Here is a 26,772-nt window from a genome sequence, read left to right as displayed (position 1 = left end):
TACATAATATACATACAACGGTGACATGCAGCCATGGGATAAAAAATCCTGATGTCGAAGAAGGCTCGCTGTCCTGTGTCCAGAATCCTCGAGCAGCAATGGTAATACTGCTATAAGGAGGTTGGAGGCCGTTATAAACAAGAAGTAGAAGTAGTACAACTCTGTTAATATTGGCTAAATACCCATAGAAGCCAAATTTCTTTTGATGGATCTTTCTTGCTATATTATTCATCTCTGAGTTCGGATATGATATTCATTTCTTGGGCAAAATCATTTTTGGGAGATATTTAGGCCCTAGGCTCGCACAAGCGGCCCTACTTCATCTTGCTGTGATAAATCGAATTTAAATTTGTCCATGCACCTTTCCTCACATCCACAGAGAATGTTCTGTTTAATATGACGGGGATATGGGGGAGAGCCCCACAGCTAAGAAATTAGGTGTTTAAGTAGGTTTCTTTGGTCAGGTTGGTGCGGTCTTTTAACAATGCTTCGCCTCATGTGTTTCTTATAAATTAAGGTTGGTTTGGTGTTAGAAATAACCACTTTAAAACATTTACCCAAACTACAATAGTGTCCACTACAAAACACAGTGAAACTGCGGCAATTTTAAATTAATTTCTATAAGCAATAGGCGATGGGTAGGTTGTCAAATACTACAAATCATTACTCTGTTAGTTAATTGGTCAAAATTCTGTATGCTCTCTCTTCATCTCACTCCCACGTTACTGGTAACTAAACACTTCCTTTGGGCTGCAGACAACTGCTGAAGGAAGGTTGATATACAGTACTAGGGTGGTCACTATAGTAAATTTTTTTTTTTTGAGTTTGAAAAATCAGCCTATGGTATTAATGATGTAGTTCTATGTGCAGAATCATGATATCTTTCAGATTTGAAAAGTTTTCATTTTTTACAGGTAAATTTTAACTTGGAAATCTTATGGCAATTCAGTATCTCTTGGCCCTTTTACCAACAATTCACTAAATAGCTTATTTAAAGTAAAGCAATGCATTGTGTTAATTGCGATAGGATGAAAATGATCCAGAATAGTGAAACGTAATGATCTTGACATTACTTATTAAATTTAATATTCCTTAGAAACAAAATCATCAAATACAAAAAACCGGTTTACTATCATTTAATTCGCAAGTTGCTGCACAATTACAGAGAACATGTCTTTCTTGCTTCTGTTTCTACTCATCACCTCCCTGCTGACCACCTGAGCTCGGATGTAGACTTCCCTCCTCTCCTGGCTGTAATATCGTGACTGCTGGCCTCGCCTCACTTGCTGCACACAACGCCTATACTCTGGGTGCAAGGGATACAGGTAGGACATGCATGGGGTTGTCCAGGAAAGCTCTGACTTGAACATTGGTGAGGCTGCAGGTGGGGGCTCATCAAGCCAGCCTGATGTTATCCAGATCTATGAGATCAGTGAGGGCCTCGGCACCTAGATTGACTTCATAGGAGTCTTCCTGACCTGAAGGAATCGCCACCAACTGATCTGGCCATGCCCAGGATCCTCCTCATAAGTCTCTCTTTATCCAAGATTTTTGACTGCTACTCTTTCTCTCTCCTCATCCTACTGCAGAGCATTGTCTGCAGAACTGCTCGATGAGATACCAGGAAGATCTCTCTCACAGTCTGCTCCACAATCTGAACACCTTCCTTGGCTGACTCCTTCAGGAGCCTGCTGGAAGAGAGAATATGCCTCGGACCTTCGGAGAACGATGACTTGACCTTGGTGTTGAAACCAATTTGGCAAGTAGACACTGACGATGAATTAATAAGGAAGTCTCAGGTTGTGAAGCTGGTTCCCTTCAGTTTATGATGAGCACCCAAATCTGCAGAACCTGAGAGCTGCCAGAGCCAACGAATGTGAGACTGGACCTATCTGCAGGTAAGCAAGTCTATCAGGCATGACCCCAGTTTTGATGGCACTGCAAATCATGTAACCATAGTACTGGTCAGTACTCAGGTCGTCAATGACAGTATGTGCAAGCCTGTCGAGTGGAGGCCAACTGTGATTTTTCAAAGCTCGGATTTATTTCTAACTCAGTGGCAGAGTCCACATCTTGCCAAGAGGACCAGGACCATCTGTTGTTTGGAAAGAGTCTTGCCAACCAGCTCCTGGACTGTAGATGTCTGAGTGGCAACTCACAGGGAGGCTCAAACAATCCAGACCAGCTTCCTCCCAATCTTCCGCTCTATCCACTGTATGACCCCCTGCCACCCCTGTGTCTGTGTTGGTGTCCCTCCAATGGCCTGCAGGGTCTGGTTTACGTTCCTCTCTGAGCCAGTTCACAATGTTATCTGCCACTATCTCAGCTGGCTTCCTGATGTCATCTTCTCTCTCGAGGAAATGCCACAAATACTTCCCTCCTGGTTCACTGCAGCAGTGAGTAGTGTTCCTCCTTCACCATGTAGCAGGAACATCTTGTCAGAATCTCCAATCATGAACACTTTAGTGTCATCCCTTCTCCCATCAAAGAACAAACAATTGATTCCATTTTCTCTTATCCCCTTAACAACCTCTTCTAGGTTACTGACAAGTTTCTCCTGAGCTCTCTCTACTTTTAGGATGATCTATCACCAGGTGAACATCATCAGGTGTTAGCCAAACCACCGTCAATCCAGGCAGCTGTTGCTATCTCCTGCAGTTTCTCTGAGACCAGTGTGGTGTCGTGATGCTGGCCAGAGCTATGCTCGATATCTTTCCTATTTTGAATCTTATGACTGGAAGGTTTGGGATCATTATTTTCAAGTTAGGGACAAAGTCACTATTCTCCTGGTCAGCACTCGATCAGCCAAGTGGGAAATATTAAACCCTGAATCAGCTTTGACCCAATCATCGGCCTTTTTACCTCAACACCCTGGGCCTTCTCAAGCCTTTTCTCCTCGGCAACTCTTTTCTCCTCTTCTGTCTCTCTGTGGCAAGCCTCCCCTGTCTCTTGGACCTGAATACTTTTGCTAGAAGTCATGAGAGCCCCTATACTGCCAGTCTTCTCTGTGCTTTGACAAATGCCAGTTCGATCACAGGAATCTTCAGTTCACGCTTGCAAATACAGGAGATGTGGGCCCTGATTTACAGTCACGATCGCATCCAAACTCAGGACAGAGAACACCAGCACTTGCAAGTAATTATGTCAAATAACTGGTCCAGTTGTTTGGCAAAGCTGTCCTTAACTGGGTAAGTTTTCCTCTCCCAAGAGAGATATCTTGTTTTTCCCCAACTGGGCTAGCAGTCTCTCTCACTAATCTTCTTCTGACTTGTTAGCGACTGGAGGCTTGAACTGAGCGTTAAATAGTGTACTGTGCCAAGACAGCTTTGGTCATATCACTGGCAATGTCTTTGTTTGTGTAAGTTCTTTAGTTCTTTTCACTGATTTGCCTGATTAAAACACCGTATCTCAAAGCATCTCTCAATGTAGGCAACTCCGACTTCAGGAGCTCTCTCCCAGACCCAAGATAGTGACTGAGATGGCTGGATTTTTGGTTCCTCGTCCTGACACAAGCAGCCATCGCAAATATTATCAACTTATAAATGCATCAGAATCTGAAACAGAAAAAATATTGTTAGTTGGGTTGTTAAAGAATGAAGTCAGAAAGCAATGTTCACTATTTAATTGTAATGCACTAATGCAGCTGTACGTTAGATTTTCGATAAATTTCACGCTAAAATTTACCTAGCAAAAGGTTGCAAAATATTGAAACTGAAATTATTTTCTGTTTATATACACTAAAATCTACCAAAAAAGTGATGGGCCATTAGTTTTAGCTGATCTTCCCTCCTATGACACACCCTAATACAGTACTCATATTACCGACAAGTCTGAAAATTATAAGGATTTTGTAAGTTATATTTTCGTACAACTTAGAAAAATCTATCTAGATACAGGAGAATTTAAAGCCATTTTTTTATATTAATCCTTGTACTTTATATTAAGGGTCCTTTTTGCACTACTACTTTACTTTACTTGAAATCGAGTATGATGATCATCCAGCTATGATACAATGATATAAGTTATTAGGGATGTCACTGTCATTGGTGAGTTTTGAGTTGACTAAAGAGGCCGATACGGGACCGGCAGAGTCGTTCACAGATGTAGCACATGTGGAGGGCTACACCTAATGCGGGAGGGGCGGCGGCAGCATCTTTCCGGCATTGGCATCCTCCTGCTTTATACACCTTGGCTGGGATGCCATTAGGCTCTGTTGTTTTGATATTTTTCATCTGCTTGATAGCAGTAGCTACTTTATCATGGGATGGGGGATAGCTGAGGTGAGTCAGCTCTGGAAGCTGAGAGAACTGCTGGATGGCCAGGACATCAACATCGGTGTTTCGGATGCCTTCTTCGTTTTTAATTTGTAAGTTACTGTCGTATTAGCGGAGAGGGTCTGTGCCCTGAGTAGTTGGGCTATACATTGTTCTAGTGGAATTGAAAAATTCACGCATTTTCTGTTGATCCACAAACTTTTGCATTTCACACGTCCTATTTTTCTACCATTAGTTCTTTACATTTCGAAGTTTGCTCTGGTCCATCGTTTTCTTCTGGAGGAAGGCATCAGCTTATTCCAATACTGAGGGTTGTTCTGCCAATGAATGAAAGCAGCACTTTTACAATTGACGAGTACATTGATTTCACCAAACCAATCTGGTGTTTTTTTTCGATCTGGCCGAGTGTCTCGATACAGATTTTAGCCTTGACTGTGTCGAGGATGCCTCATTGGACACATACACACACACACACACACACACACACACACTCTCACACACACACACACACACACACACACACACACACACACACACTACGACTACAACTTTGCTGTCACTTGTAATCGAGTATGATGATCATCCAGCTATGATAAAATGATATGAGTTATTAATCATGTCACCTTCATTGGTGAGCTTTGAAGTGACTAGAAAGGCCGATTCGGGAACGACAGGGTTGTTTAGAGATGTTGCACATGTGGAGGGCTACATATAGTGAGGGAGGGGCGGTGGCAGCGTTTGTCCGGCGTTGACACTTATCTTCCTCGGTTTCCAGTTGGGCTAACTTGAAAGGATTGATACCTTCTCGTGTGGTGCTCCTCTAAGCGTTACGGTGTGGTATAATCATCTCCCAGGTGAGGGGCCCGATTTGGCACTTTTTCAGGTTTGTCTTATGACTATCCTTATACCTTTTCAGTTGGCCGCCAGTGTTACGTTTACTATTCGTTATCTAACACTAAAGTAGCTGCTTTGGCAGTCTAGTGTAGTCCATGCTGGTAACATGGCCAGTCCAACGTAGTTGTTCATGGATAATGGTAACCTCGATGCTCCTACAGTTGGTGTCAGCGAGAATACTGGTACTTGTTTTCTTGTCTTCCTAGCGAACTCGGAGGATGGAACATAGACTATGTTGGTGAAAATTTTCAAGTGCCTTGAGGTGCCTCCTGTACTCCTGTATGTGACCCATGTCTCGCTGCCAAAGAGTGGAGAAGCACATCAGATCCGATGTTGAATCTCTTCATCATGTCCGCGGGGATTGCAGGGGGCCCGAGATTCGGAAAGTGGGTAACATTATATAAGGTAATAGCGTTAAGCTGTATGGATGGTGGAGGTGTGGCTGAACCAGGGGCAGGCTGAAAAGAAATCTGAGTCTTATGTACATTCACCTCAAGGCCGAAGTGCGCACAAGCATCTGCGTAGGTGTTCAACAACTCCCTTTAGCTTAAGACACGGGTACGGAGTCTGTCAAAAGCTCGAGATTCAAATCTGATCCGATGTTGAATCTTTTCATCAATTTCCGCGGTGGTGGACAGGTGGGAACCATGATACGGAAAGTGGGTTCCACTAGAGAGAGTAGTACTGTTAAGCTGGATGGATGGTGGAGATGTGGCTGAACCAGAGGCAGGCTGAAAGCGAAGTGTTCATAAGTGTGCTTAGGCATCTACGTAGGTGTTAAGGATCTCCTTTAAGTGGCGTTTAGTGTGAGAGACAAGGGTGAGGTCGTCTGTATATTGTAGTTCAGTAATGGAAGCTGCGGACATCTTTGTTCCTTCCTGGAGTCGTCTTATGTTCATAAGACCCTTCATCCGGTACTGGGTGTTCACCCCTTTGGCTAAATTGGCACTGGCACGAGTCTGGAAAGCAGCCAAGATAAAGGAAAAGAGAGCTGGTACCAGTACACATCCTTGTTTTACCCCCGTTTGAGTAGGGAAGAACTCAGACTGGATGTCATTTTATAGGACACTGCCGTTCATTTCATCGTGGAGTTGCCTCACAATGGCAATGAATTTTGGTGGGTAGCCAAAACATCTGAGGGTCCGCCAGAGGGCTTCCCTGTTGACCGAATCGGAGGCCTTGGTAAGGACAATGAAGGCCATGTACAGGCCACGATGCTGATCTCTGCACTTTTCCTATATCTGGTGGGCAACAAAGATCATGTCATTGGTGCCAGTGGAGACTGCTGGCAAGCAGACGTCCTCCTACTTTATACATCTTCAGCTGGGAGTCCATCAGTCCCTGAGGCTTTGTTATTTTTCATCTATTTGATGGCAGTAGCTACCTCATCCATGAATGGAGAGTAGCTGAGTTTCGTCAGCTCTGGATGGTGAAGGACCTGCTGGGTAGTTAGGACATCCACATTAGTTTTTCGACTCAGCAGCTCTTTCCAGTGCTGAAGGATAACTTTTTCGTCTTTAAGGAGGGAGTTACATGCGGATGAGCAGAGGGGGGCTGTGCCATGAGTCCATAAAATGTTTAGTGGAATTAAAAAATTCACGCATCTTGTTTTGATCTGCAAGTTTTTGCTATTCAAATGCTTTACTTTCAAACTAGTCATTCTTAAGATTGCGAAGTTCGCACTAGGCCGCCGCTTTCTTCTTGCGGAAGATATCAACTTTGACTCGATATTGAGGGTTATTCGACCATTCAGTTAAAGTACCACGTTTATCATCGGGTCAATTTTATCAAATCAGTGCTGGTGTATTAATTCGATCTGGCCGAGGGTCTCTCTGTAGGTTTTTTTTTTCATTACAGTGTCGAAAATACTCCTTTCAGTACTAGAATTTGGGTTGTTTGTTGTAGGGCTGTTAATCAGCCCATGTTCGAGCTGCTCTCTGAAAGCATGTGCTACCGCTGGATCCTGCAAACGTTTAGTGTTAAAGCCTCTTCTGGAGGCTTGTTGCTTTCACCGTTTTGGGGAGATGTGAAGTGAGAATTTGGCTCTGACGAGCCGATGATCAGTGTCGAAGTGGTCTGAGCCACGCATGCCTCGGGTGATGAGGACATCTCGGCGATCTCTTTCTCTGACAATAATGTAGTCAATAGATGCCAGTGTTTGGATCATGGGTGTTGCCACTAATCCTTGAATTTGTCGGCTTGCCTAAACAAGGTATTGGTGATAGTGAGGTTGTGTGCAGCTCACTTTTTTTTTTTTTAGGGGATTAGCCCACCAGGGCACAGGTCATTGACCCATATCGGGGCCTGGGGGCGAAATTTTAGTACTACTACTACTACAACTACTACTACTACTTTTTTTTTTCCCCTAATGGCCTCCAGCCTCCCCCAATAGCCACACCTTCGCCACCATTTTATTACCTTAATATTAAATATCCTAATACATAAGTAGCTATCCTATCTGTGTTGAATTAGTTGAGCCGCAGATCTATGCGGCATTCAGTCAATGTCTGCAGTAGTTGTCGGGATTGGGGCAGAAGCTCTCGTTCCCCTGAGGCAGAGCAAAGCCGACCGCAGGAGAGAGAAAGACAGTCGACATCTCATCCAGGCTGTAACATAACTTCTGGGCTGCTGCTTCTGTTCGGAGATCACCTCCGCGAGTCTGGCATAGAAACATCTACTACTACTACTACTACTACTACTTTTATTTTAATTTTTTGACCGTGGCCTCCAGCCTCCCCCAATAGCCACACCTTCGCCGCCATTTTATTACCTTAATATTAAATATCCTAATACATAAGTAGCTATCCTGTCTGTGTTGAATTAGTTGAGCCGCAGATCAATGCGGCATTCAGTGACTGTAGCCTCATAGTCAATATCTGCAGCAGTTGTCGGCATTGGGGCAGAAGCTCTCTTTCCCCTGAGGCAGAGCAACGCCGACCGAAGGAGAGAGAAGGACAGTCGACATCTCATCCAGGCTGTAACGTAGCTTCTGGGCTGCTGCTTCTGTTCGGAGATCACCTCCGCGAGTCTGGCGTAGAAACATCTTGCACTTGGTCCCATCCCACCAGAGGCTGTGAACACTAGAGGAGTGAAGCTGCCTTGATCAACGTTTTGAATTCTCTCCCCATATGCCCTTATCTTGCCATTCTCGTTCTTCCTATGTGCAGCATCGAGAGCCAGGTTACGGTGACATGCGGCCATGGGATAAAAAATCCTGATGTCGAAGAAAGCTCTCTGTCCCCGCGTCCAGAATCCTCGACCACTGACGTCGACACGGGCTTCGTTAGATGTGTTTGAAGTCCTGTGTTGGAAGATCTCACCACCCAATGGAAGGAGGGTCGGTTCTACCATGACATCCTGGCAAATTTCCTTCAACATATTTGATGTGAGATCCCTTACCTCGTCATGCCTCATGCATATGAAGCCATCCTTCTTGCACACCATGGCGTAATCGCCATCATAGGAAGAGCCACACACGCATTGGGAGGGCAAACCTTCTACTGGCCGACCGTACCTTAGAGCAATGGCGTCTGTAAATTCTTGTTTATTAAAACTGAAACCATTTGCCCTTATCGGTAACGTAGTTAACCAGTTCGAGGCCCCCACCTCCTGCGCTATAGTTACTTTTTTTCAAATTTTCTGGAATTTGCAGCATTAGTTGCTGCAACTTATCATTTTGGCAGTGCTGTCGATTTGTCGTAATAGACCTACGAATCTTATTTACTTCGCTGGTATCCACTTCCCCTGTTTCATTCTGGGCTATTATGTGGTCCGTGAAGGCTGCCGTGAGCTTAAGTGAATTTTGATGTTCAGTGGCAGCAATCTCCTCTGGATTTGTTAGTCCCATCCCTCCCAGTCTTGGTGGAAGTGCAAGAAGTGCTCTTTCTGCTGGGGTTAAGTCAGGGTGTTTCACTAATTTGGGAATGAACTTGACACTGATAGCTTCTTCCAGAGGGTGGAGGAGGGGTCCGATATCAGGGGTAGTACGCATCAGGTAGTTCAGCGATGCTTGACTCCATGGGTGAATGCAGCAAAGGCCGCATGTGGCTCTGTGTTAGCAATCTCAGACAGAGCTTGGATTTCACTAACTCACCTTTCCCGCTACGTACTCGGTCTTGAAGTCCGTAGTGCCAATTACTGCGCCTAGATGTCTTTGGCGGTCCTTAGTTATTTTGACCTCACTTCCGCCAAAAACCTCCAATGCCCGATCGTAATGTTCTGGCTTCATGATGAGGAAGGACTTGCTGGCGTTTGGGTGGTACCCTATTTTTGGACCTCGCGATGTTACCAAGTCCCACCACTTTTTGATGCCCTCCACTTTTCCTGCTCCTGTAAGGTCATCAGCATATGCCACTTGTTTGACCGCAGTTGTTTCAAATTTTATTTCTTGTTGGAGCACTGAAAGGCCAATTGCATACATTGCCATTGCAACAGGGTCCCCCTGTGTTGTTCCCTCGGTCGACTGTAAGATGGTATCACCTCTTAGAGCCTTGTTGTTTACTATGTAGGGGTCTGATGGATTCCTATACGAATTTTCAACATACATCGCAAAGCTTGGACACTTGATCTTGATGTTGTGCAGTGCAGCCTTGCGGTTAAGTATGATGAATGCGTTTGAAGCATCCACGAAGAGAACGGCCTCACAATCACGCTGATCAAATATCAATCTCATGGCGTGAATGGCGGCCTCCCCACCATCCTGGTGGCCAGCACACACTTGTAGGTTCCCTGCTGCTGCCCTGACATCATCCTTTACCACCTCCATTATGCATTTGCCGATGATCCGCCTCAGCACTTCCCCCACCCCTATAGGTCTACATCCTGGTTTCTTTTCCAGAGGAATAAGGCGGCAGGCCGTCAGGGCCTGGAGGTGATGGCAGCAAGAGGATGCAAGCTTTCTTGCAAGGGCGGCAATGGCAGTGCAGAGATCGCTTGCTACAGGGCCAAACTTGTTTGTGCTGAGGATGACTCTCCAACCGTTTGCATCCAGACCTGAAGGGCCGGCTCCTCCTCGAGTCTTCAGTGCCTTTTTCCACACCATCTCTCCTGTTATTTTCTCGAACAGGACAGCATTTGGTGGGATATAGTCACCCTCGAACCTGATGCCTTCGTCTTCGCTTGCAGGGGGATGTTTCTCTTTCAATAGTTTTAATGTCTCTCTGTTTATTGGCATCACCCCACCGGAGGATTCCTCTGTGAGAGATCTTACCGCAAGAGACATTTTTCCCAAACGCATTTTGTTTCCAAATTTTCTTGCCACGTTATCGGTGTTTTGCTTTCCGTCACCCGTAATTTTTAGTCTCTCCTGCAGTGTTCTTGCTTCACATAGGAGATCATCTAGGGCCCCAGTCTGCCATATTGCCAATCTTCTTTTCATTGCTGCCACATTTTCTTTGTGCTTAGCCTTTGTGTGTGTCCTCTGACAAAATAGATGTGGTATTATTGCCAGTATTTGAAGAGCTAGAGGGGCGAGGAAGCGGTCCTGAGTGTAATCAGTCATGAAGCGAGTCATCTCCCGAATCATTTCTTTGGTGGCCCCACACTTGGGTGGTTCAAATAAGTTAGCGGGCGACCACTTGACAATTTCTGAGTAGGTTTCTTTGACCCATATGCCTGCATTTTCCATAGACATACCATTCAACTGTGGTGGCTGTCTCTCATTCTCCTCGTGGACACCTGCTACTAAGGGAGCATCATTTATTAGTACTACATTTTCGGGTTGAGTAGACTCACTGCTATCATTTCGGATATCATCGGGTAGTTGGGTCCCGGCGATATCCACTGTGGCCACCTGTGTCGGCTCCCTGCGACGTGGGTTCCGACACTGGTCTAGCTTCCTGCAATCCACACATGGTCGGTTGTTTCTCGCACAAACACAATTTGTGCAGTTTTGGTTCGGGCTAGCACAGACGCAGCAAGGAATGTTACCAGGCATAGTGAACAGCACCTTGGGCGACGGTAACGTCCGCCTCCGAACATCTGATTTAGTCCCAGGCACAAGATTATACTGGTTCTTATGAGGGAAGGGCGGAGAGGTGACAGGCTGGACTGCTGTGTCCAGGTAGTAGGGGCATACGTGCGCGCGTGGGTGTGTAGGCTACCCCCCCCTAATAGCGACCATCCATACGTCAGAATGATACACTATGGACAAGAATTTGTCACACCAAGCACTTGTTTATATATCCTTGGCACAAATAACCACTATTTATATGGTCTCACTGGTGTAATATCAGTTATATATACTCACTTGGTTCGTCGAGACCCTACATGAAGTGTCCGTTACTATGGTGGGGAGGCGACCGCATGGGAGCACTCTCGGCCCCATAGGGGCGAGAGTCTCGAGACCACCCCTGTCAAAGTAGGCCTATCGACACTGACCTTGGCTCCGAGCCTCGCGTTATTCCACTGACCCAGCACAGGTCACCACTCGCTTGGTGATCGCCGGTGAACACACGGAATATTTACAATTTATGCCGTAAGGGATGAGAAGAAACCTTGGGTGGCAATGCTTAGGGTGACATCCGATATTCACCGACACATTGTTAAATTCCCGCTCCCACACAGCGAGTATATCCCCACCAATAACCCTTTAGATCAGGGAGGACGTTCCACGACACCCACGCCACGCCACGCTACTACTACTACTACTACTACTTTTTTTTTTTTTTAAACGTGGCCTCCAGCCTCCCCCAATAGCCACACCTTCGCCACCATTTATTTACCTTAATATTAAATATCCTAATACATAAGAAGCTATCCTATCTGTGTTAAATTAGTTGAGCCGCAGATCCATGCGGCATTCAGTGACTGTAGCCTCATAGTCGATATCTGCAGCAGTTGTCGGAGTAGGGGCAGAAGCTCTCGTTCCCCTGAGGCAGAGCAAAGCCGACCGAAGGAGAGAGAAGGACAGTCGACATCTCATCCAGGCTGTGACATAACTTCTGGGCTGCTGCTTCTGTTCGGAGATCAGCTCCGCGAGTCTGGCGTAGAAACATCTTGCGCTTGGGCCCATCCCACCAGAGGTTGTGAACACTAGCGGAGTGAAGCTGCCTTGATCGACATTTTGAATTCTCTCCCCATATGCCCTTCTCTTGTCGTTCTCGTTCCTCCTATGTGCAGCATCGAGAGCTAGGTTACGGTGACAAACGGCCATGGGATCAAAAATCCTGATGTCGAAGAAAGCTCGCTGTCCCCGCGTCCAGAATCCTCGAGCACTGACGTCCACACGGGCTTCGTTAGATGTGTTTGAAGTCCTGTGTTGGAAGATCTCGCCATCCAGTGGAAGGAGGGTCGGTTCTACCATGACGTCCCGGCAGATTTCCTTCAACATATTTGCTGTGAGATCCCTTACCTCGTCATGCCTCATGCATATGAAGCCCCCCTTCTTGCAGACCATGGCGTGATCGCCATCATAGGAAGAGCCACACACGCATTGGGAGGGCAAACCATCTACTGGCCAACCGTACCTTAGAGCAATGGCATCTGTAAATTCTTGTTTGTTAAGGCTGAAACCATTTGCCCTTATCGGTAACGTAGTTAACCAGTTCGAGGCGCCCACCTCCTGCGCTATAGCTACTTTTTTTGTCAAATTTTCTGGAACATGCAGCAATAGTTGCTGCAACATGTCATTTTGGCAGTGCTGCCGATCTGTTGTAATGGACCTACGGATCTTATTAACTTCGCTGGTGTCCACTTCCCCTGTTGCATTCTGGGCTATTATGTGGTCAGTGAGGGCTGCCGTGAGCTTAAGTGAATTTTGATGTTCAGAGTCAGCAATCTCCTCTGGATTAGTTAGTCCCATCCCTCCCAGTCTTGGTGGAAGTGCAAGAAGTGTTCTTTCTGCTCGGGTTAAGTCAGGGTGTTTCACTAGTTTGGGAATGAACTTGACACTGATTGCTTCTTCCAAAGGGTGGAGGAGGGGTCCGATCTCAGGGATGGTACGCATCAGGTAGTTCCAACGATGCTTGACTCCATGGGTGAATGCTGCAAAGGCCGCATGTGGCTCTGTGTTAGCGATCTCCGATAGAGCTTGGATTTCGCTAACCCACTCATTCACCTTTCCCGATACGTACTGGGTCTTGAAGTCCGTAGTGCCAATTACTGCGCCTAGATGTCTTTGGCCGTCCTTAGTTATTTTGACCTCACTTTCGCCGAAAACCTCCAAAGCCCGATCATAATGATCTGGCTTCACGATGAGGAAGGATTTGCTGGCGTTTGGGTGGTACCCTATTTGTGGACCTCGCGATGTTACCAGGTCCCACCACTTTTTGATGTCCTCCACTTTTCCTGCTCCTGTGAGGTCATCAGCATATGCCACTTGTTTGACCCCAGTTGTTTCAAACTTTATTTCTTGTTGGAGCACTGATAGGCCTATTGCATACATTGCCATTGCAACGGGGTCCCCCTGTGTTGTTCCCTCAGTCGACTGTAGGATGGTATCACCTCGTAGAGCCTTATTGTTTACTATGTAGAGGTCTGATGGATTCCTATACGAATTTTCAACATACATCGCAAAGCTAGGACACTTGATCTTGATGTTGTGCAGTGCAGCCTTGCGGTTAAGTATGTTGAATGCGTTTGAAGCATCCACCAGGAGAACGGCCTCACAATCACGCTGCTCGAATATCAATCTCATAGCGTGAATGGCCGCCTCCCCACCAGCCTGGTGGCCAGCACACACTTGTAGGTTCCCTGCTGCTGCCCTGACATCGTCCTTTACCACCTCCATTATGCACTTTCCGATAATCCGCCTCAGCACTTCCCCCACCCCTATAGGTCTACATCCTGGTTTCTTTTCCAGAGGAATAAGGCGGCAGGCCGTCAGGGCCTGGAGGTGATGGCAGCAAGAGGATGCAAGCTTTCTTGCAAGGGCGGCAATGGCAGTGCAGAGATCGCTTGCTACAGGGCCAAACTTGTTTGTGCTGAGGATGACTCTCCAACCGTTTGCATCCAGACCTGAAGGGCCGGCTCCTCCACGAGTCTTCAGTGCCTTTTTCCACACCATCTCTCCTGTTATTTTCTCGAACAGGACAGCATTTGGTGGGATATAGTCACCATGGAGCCTGATGCCTTCAACTTCACTTGCAGGGGGATGTTTCTCTTTCAATAGATCTAATGTCGCTCTGTTTATTGGCATCACCCCACCGGAAGATTCCTGAGTGAGAGATCTTACCGCGAGAGACACTTTTCCCACACGCATTTTGTTTCCAAATTTTCTTGCCACGTCATCGGTGTTTTGCTTTCCGTCACCCGTAGATTTTAGTCTCTCCTGCAGTGTTCTTGCTTCACATAGGAGATCATCTAGGGCCCCAGTCCGCCACATTGTCGATCTTCTCTTCATTGCTGCCACATTTTCTTTGTGCTTAGCCTTTGTGTGTGTCCTCTGACAAAATAGATGTGGTATTATTGCCAGTATTTGAAGAGCTAGGGGGGCGAGGAAGCGGTCCTGAGTGTAATCAGTCATGAAGAAAGTCATCTCCCGAATCATTTCTTTGGTGGCCGCACACTTGGGTGGTTCAAATAAGTTAGCGGGCGACCACTTGAACAATTTCTGAGTAGGTTTCTTTGACCCATACGCCTGCATTTTCCATCGACATGCCTTTCCACTGAGGCGGCTGTCTCTCATTCTCCTCCTGGACACCTGCTACTGAGGGAGCAGCATTTATTAGTACTACATTTTCGAGTTGAGTAGACTCACTGCTATCATTTCGGATATCATCGGGTGGTTGGGTCCCGGCGATATCCACTGTGGCCGCCTGTGTCGGCTCCCTGCCACGTGGGTTCCGACACTGGTCTAGCTTCCTGCAATCCACACATGATCGATTGTTTCTCGCACAACGACAGTTTGTGCAGTTTTGGTTCGGGCTAGCACAGACGCAGCAAAGACTGTTGCCAGGCATAGTGACCAGCACCTTGGGCGACAGATATTTCCGCCTCCGACCTCTGCTATTGGGCCCATACGGACGAAGAAACTAGATCTTATGCGTATGAGGCACAGAAGTGACGGCCTGGCCTGTGGTGTCCGTGTAGTAAGGGCATACGCGCGCGTGTGGTTGTGTCGGGCACCCCCCATGTGGACGATAATCCACACATGAGAATAATCCACTGGGAGCAAGAATTGTCACACCTAACACTTGATTATGTCACTTTGGTAGAGATAGCCACCATTTCTATGGTCTCGCTGATGTAACATTAGTTATATATACTCACTGGGTCAGCCGACACTACATGGAGTGGCCGTTACTTGAGGCACTTGGCCCCATAGGGGCGAGAGTCGCGATGCCACCCTTGCTAGGGTAGGCCTATCGACACACTGGCACTGACACTTGGCAACTCCAGCCACCCACCATTCAAACACTCACAGGCTTACTTGAAGATCGCCGGTGAACACGAGCAATATTTGCGTTTAATGTCGTAAGGAATGAGAAGAGCCGTCGGCGATGATGCTCAAGGTGACATCCAAACGTTCATCGACACACTGTGAAATTCTCGCTCCCACAAACTGAGTATATCCCCACCAATAACACTTTAAATCAGGGAAGGCACCCCAACACACCCACGCCGCCCGGACCCCCTACTACTACTACTACTACTACTATACTACTACTACTAATAATAATAATACTACTAATACTACTAATAATAATAATAATAATAATAATAATAATAATAATAATAATAATAATAATAATAATAATAATAATAATAATAATAATAATAATAATAATAATAATAATAATAATAATAATAATAATAAAATACTGTAGAGCCACAAATAAATAAAGAAAAATCAAGATTGAGACATGATATATAGTATGTATGTTGTGTTGTAAAAGTAAGAAAAACATTTGAGACCTTGCAAATGTGTTAAATGAGGCAGAAAGTCAGATCAGCAACCTTGGACTTGGTCACAATTTTCGTGATGCCATATGGCAGCAGGGTCTACCATTAGACAACACATTATGTTTTCAATATCTTTCCAGGCGGTAGTACCTCCGTGTTCGGTAGCTGCCTGCTACCTACTACATAAGGAGTAGTAGGCCGTTGGGAGTGCACTTGCCTAGTTCATTTCTACCTATGATTTTCTGCAAAATGTGAGCATCTCTGCTAACTCTGTCATTGAAATCACCTAGAAGCACAACCTTATCTTCTCTGGGGATAGAGGTTAGCCTTCTGTCAAGGTCGGCATAAAAGGCCTCCTTGATTTTATCCTCTGCATGCAGTGTTGCGGCGTATGAACTAATGAAGAAGTCATTGCGTGAGTGATTCAGTGGTACTCGGAGGCGCTCGTTGATCGCAACTTGCATTTTAGTTACCCTATGTAGGTTGCATTGGCGGATGGAAAAGCCTGCTCCATAAATGCGATTTCTCTCTGCAACAGGCTTACCCTTCCATTCTGGGAGTCGACCCTCGTCTGGGAGCCGGGACTCAATAATGGCTGCTATGTCGATGTTGTACCTATCCAGCTCTTTTGCCACAAGGGTAATTCTTTTTTCATGACTCTCATTTGTGCCAGTATCCAGAAGGGTCCTGAAATTCCAGGCAGTAACCATAAGAAGTTATATAGTTACAAACACACACACACACACATATCCCTGACCACCGTAAAGTCAAGACCTATTCAGGCGCTGCTTCTATGAGCAACGGCCCCCCTTGGCCAATGTTTGTCTCATTCCCCAAGTCCCTCTCCCCGAACCATCCTTACCACCGGGATATCAACATAATCAAAAGTGAAAAATTCGTTTCGGAAAGAAGTGGGACCAGTGTTGAACAGTGATGAACAGTGTTTAAGCCAGTGAATTCAGCACAAGACAGTACCAGTGAGAGCCGTGACCCACCAGTGAGATAAACATCCCTGGGAACTAACCGCCAACTTCTGACAAGGAGGTGCTGATCAGTCCACCCTGGGAACAACAGTGGGTCGGCTTCACACCTGACTTCGAAATAACACAACACCACCCGGTAGAGTTTGGTACTGTGATACCACCTCACACCACCCGGTGTCCCTATGACCACGTGAGGTCCTTCATATCAACACCCGAGGACGAGTTACTACACCACGTGAACACCACACCACCTGGTGTCTCCATGACCAGTCCAGGCCGGGGCCATCAACTGTAAACTATAATAATTTGTATGTTCAATTTATGTTCCTTCTCCTTTCAGTAATGAAAGCTTTTGTTAAACGACCCACCCACCCCATCTTTGTTTGTAATAAGTCATTTTTTTCCAATGTATATGTTCAGCCTTCGGGCTGCCGACTTTTTCAATAAACCGTTAATTATTATTATTATATATATATTATTATATATATTATTATATATATTATTATTATTATATATTACACATACACACACACACACCATCGTGGCAGCCCTGGCTCACTAAAAAGACTGACTTAATATCTTATTCACACCTAAACATAAAATTATGAAGAAAAAAAACTTTTGAACGATGAATAGTTATATGGACCCTAGTATGTAAGTGTCGTGATGGCCAGTGCTGTAGGTATAATATTCTATGACAAACATAAACATCAATATTAGGAATACCAATGAAATGATTTAATTAGGGTTTTTAATTTTTGGATTATAAAACTTTAAACACATGGACATTAATTCTCAGTATTTCGTATCACAATTTCGTATCAATTTAACCTTTTTTATAGCGGGGAATTTCTAGAGATGTAATTTATTTTGTGAATAAAGTGCTGGAATGTGGAAAAGTAATGTTTATTACCTAAATAACCAGAAAATCAACGTTTGGCGCAAAATAGTGTACTGGCAGAGCAGGAAAAAATTGACCCGCGTGCGGGTGAGCCCGCCAGGTAAAAATGACACTTACCCAAGAACAAATTTTATAGATGCATAAATAAAATGTTGTTTGTTTCAGATTTCTTTAAATTGATGAATATGGTGTTACTTTTCTGTTTTGCTTATGATTTATTCATGGCTGCATATTCATAAACTTTTTTCCTTTCTACTGGATTATGAATGTAACAAAGTGGATTGGAACAAGTGTATCATGAGCCGTCAAGAAAGAGAGGATGAGGAAGCCAAATGTCCCTTTGATATTTGAAACTGTAATGAGAAAATTACCACTCAAAGTTCCTGAAAGGTATAACTGCATTCTAACAGTTGGGAAATTCATTTGAGTTTGAAGGTACATTTGAATTTCTCATTGCACTTAAGACAATGTTACACAAATCCTGCAGGGCCCAATTTTACATAAGAGAGATTGAACAGAGAAAGAGCAAGACAACAGAGAGAAGATATGGAACAGAAAGTACAAGTAAAACGGACATGTTCGTCAAGGAAAAAGGAATATATTTGTAACTGCGTTTTATAGGGTATTCCCCACCCAGAGCACACCTGGATATCCCTTAATCTAGACACTAAGCTCAGACAGATGGCAACTGAGATGGAGGCTGACAAGATGATTGCCGCACTTGCTGGTGGTGATGTCATTGCCATACAAACTAAATATCACAAGTATTGCTACACCAAGTACTCCAAAAAATATAGACAAAACCTCAACCGAACTCAAGAGTTACACTCAGATTATGCATCTACTATAAAACATCAGTGTTTGAAGAACTATTTCATTATATAGAGGAAGAACTAAAAATGGGCAGTGACTTCTTCCCCCTGGATGATTTATTCAAGCTCTTTAAAAGTAGGTTGGTGGAACTGGACGTCGAAGCTGAGAAAATGTTTAGCATATTGAAGCTAGAAGTATTGCAACACCTCCCTGGTCTTCAGGAGCAAAAACAAGGCCGAAATCATGTTGTTTTAGTCTGTACCTCCGGAGTGATCAAGATGAAGAACGAGAAACAGGGACGGAGGAATTCTGCAAGAGAGTTGATCAGAGTAGCTTCTGTTTGCAGAAGAGACAGGGAGATTATCATGGCTTTCTATTGAATGGTTCTTTTCCTAGAGAAATGCCAATGTACTTCGATTACAGAATCACTGAATTTGTTCGTGTCCTTACTCTTCTATGGGTCCAACACTATCATTGGTATCGAGATGATAAACAACAGAGGCAGGTTGTGATCCTCTCTAAGTTTAGCATTAGATATGAACAAACTCTCAATGACAAAACAGGTGGAGTCACCCCTTCCTTTATATCTGGGTCTCAAGAAAAAGGAGTAAACGCCTGTGAATGAGATACATGATGTAGGTCCTTCTGTTTCGTACTCAAGAATCATGCAAGTAGAATCAAACTGGCAGCTTCTGTTAGCAAAATAAGCAGAATAAGAAGGAGTGGTTTGTTACAGGTCATTGAAGTCACGTCTATTTACGGTGTGGGCTCTTGATAATTTAGAAAATAGTCCTTCCTCCAGAACTTCACCTAGTTCATTCCAGGGCACAACCATATCTTTATTCCAAAGTCCTTGTGAGGAATACTATGGAAGGTTACGAACACCAATGTCATTGAGTCCTAGGGCATAGACAGTACGTCTTCCTCTCTCGTTTTTTTTTTTTGTCTTAGCTGTAGAGAAGGCCTTTCAAGAGAATCCCCACTCGTCTTTTGAATGAGATGATCAAGGAAAGTAAATGGAATGAAGAGATCAGCTGAAGTCGCTCCATTGGTCTGCCATCCATACTTCTCCAAGTGAAATTCCGCCACTCATTCCTGCCTTCAGAGGTATGTCCTCTTGTTCAAGGGAAATGCAACAGATATTAGCATGAGCCTAGATGGAATGAGACTGATCATCAGAATCTTCAAATATCTCAACTCTGGACCGATTCCTGTTATGGATGTGGATATGCAACTCTATTCTCTCGCAAAGCAGCTACATTGTACAAATCCTGAGGTGATTGGTGAAAGACAATTTTGTGCTCATGCCTGGCTGTTAACACCAAAAGAAGAACATCTTGGAAGCTTTGGGCTCTCTACTGGATGGCCTGAAGTTATTACAGAGGCAGGGCGTGCCACTTTGGCTGGCTTCTGGAGAATATGGATTATTGGAGGAGGGGAGCTCGGCCTGGGGTCCTTGGTAGAGTGGTCTCTACCCGAGGGGCTTCGGTGGTGGGACATCCTCAACCGAGAACAGAGATCCTGGTCCCTCCAGGAGAGGGGGGGGGGGAGCCCCGGTGTCTGGCGGAACAGGAGGCTACCACCCAGCGGTGCCGAAGCTGTTACCAGAAAATGTGGGAGGTGTCAGCATCACGGAGAAGCCCTGCTACCCATCAGAGCACACTGTACAGCGACTCTGGTTGAACCTATCATCGTCCACGCACTGGGCGTGGGCTGAACAAGCGGAGTGGCCATCCTGTTGGAACCTGGCTGAACACCTCGAGGCCGAGCAGGGCACCTTTTGGAGCTGGGGGATGAAATAACAAACAGGAGAAATAAAGCAATGGAGCAGGGAAGAAGAAGAGACTACACACATCTCTCTCTCTGCCACCAAAACCCGAGCAAAACAATGAAACCGAGTAACGACTCGGTGCGTGGGCCTTGACGAGAGAAAACACAAACAGTGGGTGAAAAAGAGGTCACTCACGTAGGGAAAACTAAACAACGAAGTGACGCCCTTGGCATGAACCACCACACGAGAAGCAAAAAAAGGGAGGGAGGGAGAAGGGGTTTAAAACAAGTAATCAGGGAAAAGCAAAAAGCCTGAAAATGGCCGAAACCGGGAGGGCACCGGTACAAGCCCAAATAACCCAAACTAGCAAAACAACACTCTCCCCTTCTAAATAACTAAGAAAAGAAAACCTCCTGGCAAACTGCTGACTAAAAAATGCACAGATGGTGTGAAGAACAACAGACACAGACCATAATGCAAAGAAGCTGAAGCAGAAGAGTCTGGAAACGTTCACCTACAGCAGTGAGGCCAGGAAGAATGACTACTTGAATCTAACTCAGGTACGCTGTGCACAGCGCAGGCAGTAAGGAGCCCATACTGTTATAGCTGTGTTAATATTGGCCTTGTCACCTCCTAGGGTGAAATCTTGAAGTCTAATATAGCAAATACACTAGCGAAGCTCACGTCACTAAAATAGGTATTACAAAAATATTAATACTTAGAATTTAAAGGAATGGAGCATAGTTTTTGGTCGGATGACTTGGGGTAAGTTGTTCCACACCTTCACACCATTGTATTTTATGGAGGTCTGGGACTGAGAGGAGCGCATGGGGGATGGGCTTAGTAGCATTGGGTGTCTTAAGTATGTGACGACTCTGTCCCCTCTTCACTCTACCACCATAACCATCACTTGCTCCAATTTGACACCAGGAGAAGAAACTGCTTCACGAAGCTATTCGACCCCAGTGAGCACTGTTTCAGAACCAGTTTCCCATTTGACTATGAGACCAGTTTCCCATCCAATCATGAGGCCAGTTTCCCATCCGACCATGAGACCAGTTTCCCGTCTGATTATGAGAACGAGGTATTGAGGCAGGTGTGTCTGCCTGGTAAGCTGGGTCTCTTTTCTGTATTAAGGACTACTGCTGGTGGTGTTGTGATGGTTTGATGGTAGTGGACTATGGCGTTAATCCCTGGTTCCTTGTGGTTGGACATAGCAACGTAGACTTGCTATCTGAGCTGCTATTTATAAAAGGTTTTTGTGTTGTTGTAAATAGTATGTCTACTTAATGTATAAAGTAAGAATAATTGGGTGATATTCTGGTGTGTTTTGACAAATGCATAGTTGTTACTTTTGTTTTGATAATTGCATATTTTGTTTTACTTGTGTTATTTATTGTACCGAATTAACTAACTTAATCAATACTAATATATGTTATTAAATTACTTAGTTTGTATGGTAATCTTGTGTGTGTGCTCCTAACTTGATGCATCCACATATTTGAACCCCTAGATTATTCAATCTGCATTTTTACTTGTCAACTTTGCCTTAACTCAATGTTGTTGGTAGCAAGGAGGGACGTCACAAGTTGTATCTCTGATTATTTCAGAACTGGAAATAATTATTGTCAATCAAGTGATTGACAGATTTGTAAACAAATAGGGCACAGCAGTAGGTGTTAATATCCTCGAATTTTAAAATTTTCAATTCAGCAAATTGTTCGTTAGTGTGATCAGTTTTTTCAAGTAGGTCATCGTCCGCACAACTCTCTTCTGTGCAGTGTTCAGGGGTTGTGTTTTGTAGTGCCAGAGGCCCCTATATAGTGTGTGGCAGTGTATCAAGTGTTGGTAAACAAGATCATAATATATTTATTTCATCGTAGCAAGATTGTGATACAGGATACCGCACTGTTTATTGACTTTACTGTGAATGGCTTGTATGTGGTTCCTCCAGCGAAGTTTCACATCAACAATAACCCTAAGGAATTTAGTATTTTGTTCATGTTTGAGGATGTATTATCAAGGTGCAGGGGGTCCAAATCTAGGGGTAGGTTTTTCCTTCTGTGGATGATTGTGTAGTGGGCTTTTTCGAGGTTTCAGGTCAGTTTATTACATGTTGCCCAGGTCCTGATTTCAGTCAATTCATTGTTCATAGTTCTCATCAAGGAATAGAGATCAGAGTTGCTGGCATAGAGATGACTATCGTCTGCAAAGAAGTTCTATTTGACGAGTCTGCTGAAGTGGCCTATGTCGTTTATGTACAACAAGACAGTACAGGACCGAGAAGGGAACCTTGAGGGATGCCATACAAAATTGTTGAGAAATCATATTGATGATTAGGGTTATGCATTTGCATATTTTATGCAAATGCATATTTTGTGATTTATGATAAGTGCATATTACTCAGATAATCGAATATAAATGCATATTTTGGTAAAATATTCATCTGGTAGTATCTTTGTTGCCACTGAATGAGCACACGTGGTACTGGAGGTGAGGGAGGGTTAGGTGAAGTGAGGTGAGGTCACGTCGTTTAATCTGTCGTTTCCACACCTGTCATGACTCATTGACTAGTGAAAGAAGTCAGTCAGAACAGTGCTGCTGTGAGCTACTTCTCTGCTGCTCGTGAAATGCCAAGTACAAAGAACCAAATGAAGTGTTGAGATCATATGTAAAGGAATTTATGCATTTACTACTGATGGAAACTGTTTTAAATATTGTGAAGCACCAGTGAAAGCGAGCAAGAAATTTCAGTCCAACAACACCCAAAACAAGGCACATCCGACTGAAGCTGTTAAATCCAATAGCAAGGAGACCAACGCAGTAAAGTCCAGGTATAAATGTTATGTTCATATTTAAGCACCACATATGTTAAACATTACGTATATTGCTTAATAAACATTAACATTAGATATTAACTATTTTGTTTCGTATAACCTGCATTTGCTTTATAAATGCATATTTCTGCATATTTGCACGCTTCATGGTTTTTAGAGCATAAATCACCGGCCCTATTGATGATTATTAAAGCAGGCGTACTCTTCTATTAGACAGATTGCGGTAAAACCAATTGGGGATAAGCCTCCACGTAATGTCCGAGCTTTGCCAGGAGGATGGTATGACTGAGCATGCTTTAAAAGGTCCAGGAATATCCCGACTATGAAGTGACTGCCATCAAAGGAGCTTTTATTAAAGATAGAAAGCCTCAGTTGACCTCCTCACTTTAAATCCAAACCGATAGTCTCTACGGATGTTATTGACACGGCAGAATGAATTTAGTCTACTACATGCTAGCTTCCAGCACTTAAAGTTGGAGGACTGATAGGCGGTAATCTTAGAAAATACATTTGTCCCCAGATTTTTTATATGCTGAACTTAGCAATTTTCAAGTTATCTGGAAAGACACCAACTAGTGAAGGAGGAGTTACAAATGAGGAGAACAGGTAATAAGGGCTACTTTATTAATGATGCTCATTGGTATATTGTCCTCGCATGCTGCATCTTTGGACATTTTAGGTCAATAATTCACCTTATGAGGGGATACAAGCAGTCTATTTGCTGTCTGTTTTGCAGGTAGGCTCTAAATCTCTGGTGATTAGGGATGCCCTGCAAATTTTAGCATTATAAAATAGTCATTGAAGTGGTTGGTAATGAGAGAGGTCCATATAACTGATATCCAACAAACGCTGAGTTGGGTGGGGAAGCGAAGGCGTTCCTGTTCTCAATAGATTAATATTTTATTTATTTATTTATTTTTACAGGATTAACCGCCGCATGTAATACTGACCCACATCGTCCAAGGAAATGTATTAATAACAACAATAATTAATAATAATAATAAAGAACAAATACAAAATGCAAAAAATATATATATATATATATATATATATATATATATATATATATATATATATATATATATATATATATATATATATTGAAAATCAGTGTCAGTAACAACTGTACCCACCTGAAGATGTGAATTACACGCGCGAACTTCGTGCTTTCTTTCCTTGTGGTTACAGCATATACCTAGATCACGCGAACCTGTGATTTACTTATATATATATATATATATATATATATATATATATATATATATATATATATATATATATATATATATATATATATATATATATATATATTATTTATTTATTTATTTTTATATATATATATATAAACTCAATGAAAATGGATAAGATAAATCATAAAATAACCACGGAAAATGGAAAACAATGGGAGTACCTTAGCTGTCTTTATTCAAGACATCTTCAGAGGCAACTGATTACATGGACAGAGAGGTTTAAATATACAGGGTGACCTTAAAACAGGAGGTCAGGTCATAATGATGACATCCACTAATCCACACACCAACACACACGTAGAGGAGCTAAGAGAAGGGTGGTGATGACTAACCAAATAAAAAAAAAGGACCCACAAAAATAACTATCTCATCTAGATCAAAGGTTTTCAAAGCATTTTTAACTGGGCCACTAACACAAATAAATTTATGTAACATATTAACTGTTGGAACTGACCATCACTAATATATTGATTTTAATTCCTTAATCAAACCAGCTTCAACCAGAAGTCTTTTTGGCACAAGACATTTAAATATTTGCTCAAGCAATGGGGATTATTATTCCTAACATGAACGAAAGCAATTCCTTTCAGATGGTTTATATTATACTTTTGTTAAGAACATAAGAAAGTGGACTGCAGGAGGCCGACTGGCCCATACAGGCAGACCTTTACACCCATCCCAGCACTTCCATGTGCCTATCCAACTTCGTCTTGAAGCTCCTTGTCCCCGATCCCACTATAGCACTCGGTAGCCTATTCCACATATCCACAACCCAATACCAAACCAGTACGCTTCATATCCTTTCTTGAATCGGAATTTATCTAATTTAAAGCCATTTGTTCTAGTTATTTCGTTATTACTGAGCTCAGAACATCTTCCATTTTACCCTTGTTAATCCCATAACCACTTGTACACCTCTATCATATATTCTTAACTCTACGCCCCTCTAATGAATGTAAGCCAAGCTTTTCAGTCTTTCATATGGAAGGTTTCTATTATGAATCATTTTTATTCCCTTCTTTGTACTCTCTCCAAAAATCTATGTCCATCTCTATAATAAGGACACCCAACTGAACCGCATAACCATGTACTCACCTAATGCTAGGAAGTTTCAAACATTGCAGTTCTAATACCAAAGACCTGATATAAACCCCAAGAACTTGCTCATTCTTAAGGAACGCCAACACATTGTTTTCAGGCTCAAGTCATAACAAAACCTATCTTTCAAAACCGAGCTTTTCTATTAACTATAATACAACGCTTGTATTCGTCTTCCTATCTGTAGTACCTTGCATTTATCAGTCAATAAAATTCATTTGCCAGTCCACTGACCACCATATAAGCAATCTAGATCTCTTTGAATGCGTTCAAAGTCACTGTCTGAATTTATCACTTCCATTTTGGTAACAACTTAAACTTACTAACCCTACTATTATGCCTAAATCAGACTCATTAATGAACATAACAAACATAAGAGCCCAATACAGATCCCTGGGGAACCCAGCTGACCGCACCCCAGTCTGACTTTAACCCACATTTATGCTGACTCTTGTTTCTACCAGTTAATTATGATTTGATACGATAGCAACATGACTCTGCCCCATCGTAATGAATTTGTCCGTTAGTTCGGTCCCCGCTTCTAAAATAATGTTATTCTCACATGACTCCAACCATTACCTAATATAAGCACAATGAACAGCCCAGTTTGAATGTAAATGAAGTGTTATTGCATTCATAGCAAATGAATTAAAATGCAGGTCAGCAAAAAACTTCAGCTCAGAATCAAACAACATAAGTATAACATCAAACCATCTAGCAGTTTGTTCGTTCATGTTAGGAATAATAATCACCCCATTGCTTGGGAAAAAAAGCTTAGAAGTATTTAAATCATCTTGTGTCACAGAAAGACTTTGAAGCTAGTTTGATTATGAAATTAAAATCAATAAACCTTTAGTGATGTTGGTTCAAAACTGATAATATGTTACATAAATTTATTTCACAGTGGCCCAAGGTTAAAAATGCTTAAAACCTTTGATCTAGATGTAGATAGTTATTTCCAACCTTTTCTGACCAGACCTGCTTAGCCACGTCACCACCCTTCTTAAGCTCCCGTGTGTAGTGTGGATTAGTGTGGATGTCATCATTATGACCCAATTTGCTTAAGGTCACCTTGCATATTTGAGGCCTCCTCTCACCATGTAATCCAG

The sequence above is a fragment of the Homarus americanus genome, unplaced genomic scaffold (genome assembly GCF_018991925.1).
Source record: "Homarus americanus isolate GMGI-L3 unplaced genomic scaffold, GMGI_Hamer_2.0 scaffold39675, whole genome shotgun sequence".
In the NCBI taxonomy this organism is placed as follows: domain Eukaryota; kingdom Metazoa; phylum Arthropoda; class Malacostraca; order Decapoda; family Nephropidae; genus Homarus; species Homarus americanus.
Note: the sequence above shows the minus strand (reverse complement) of the source record.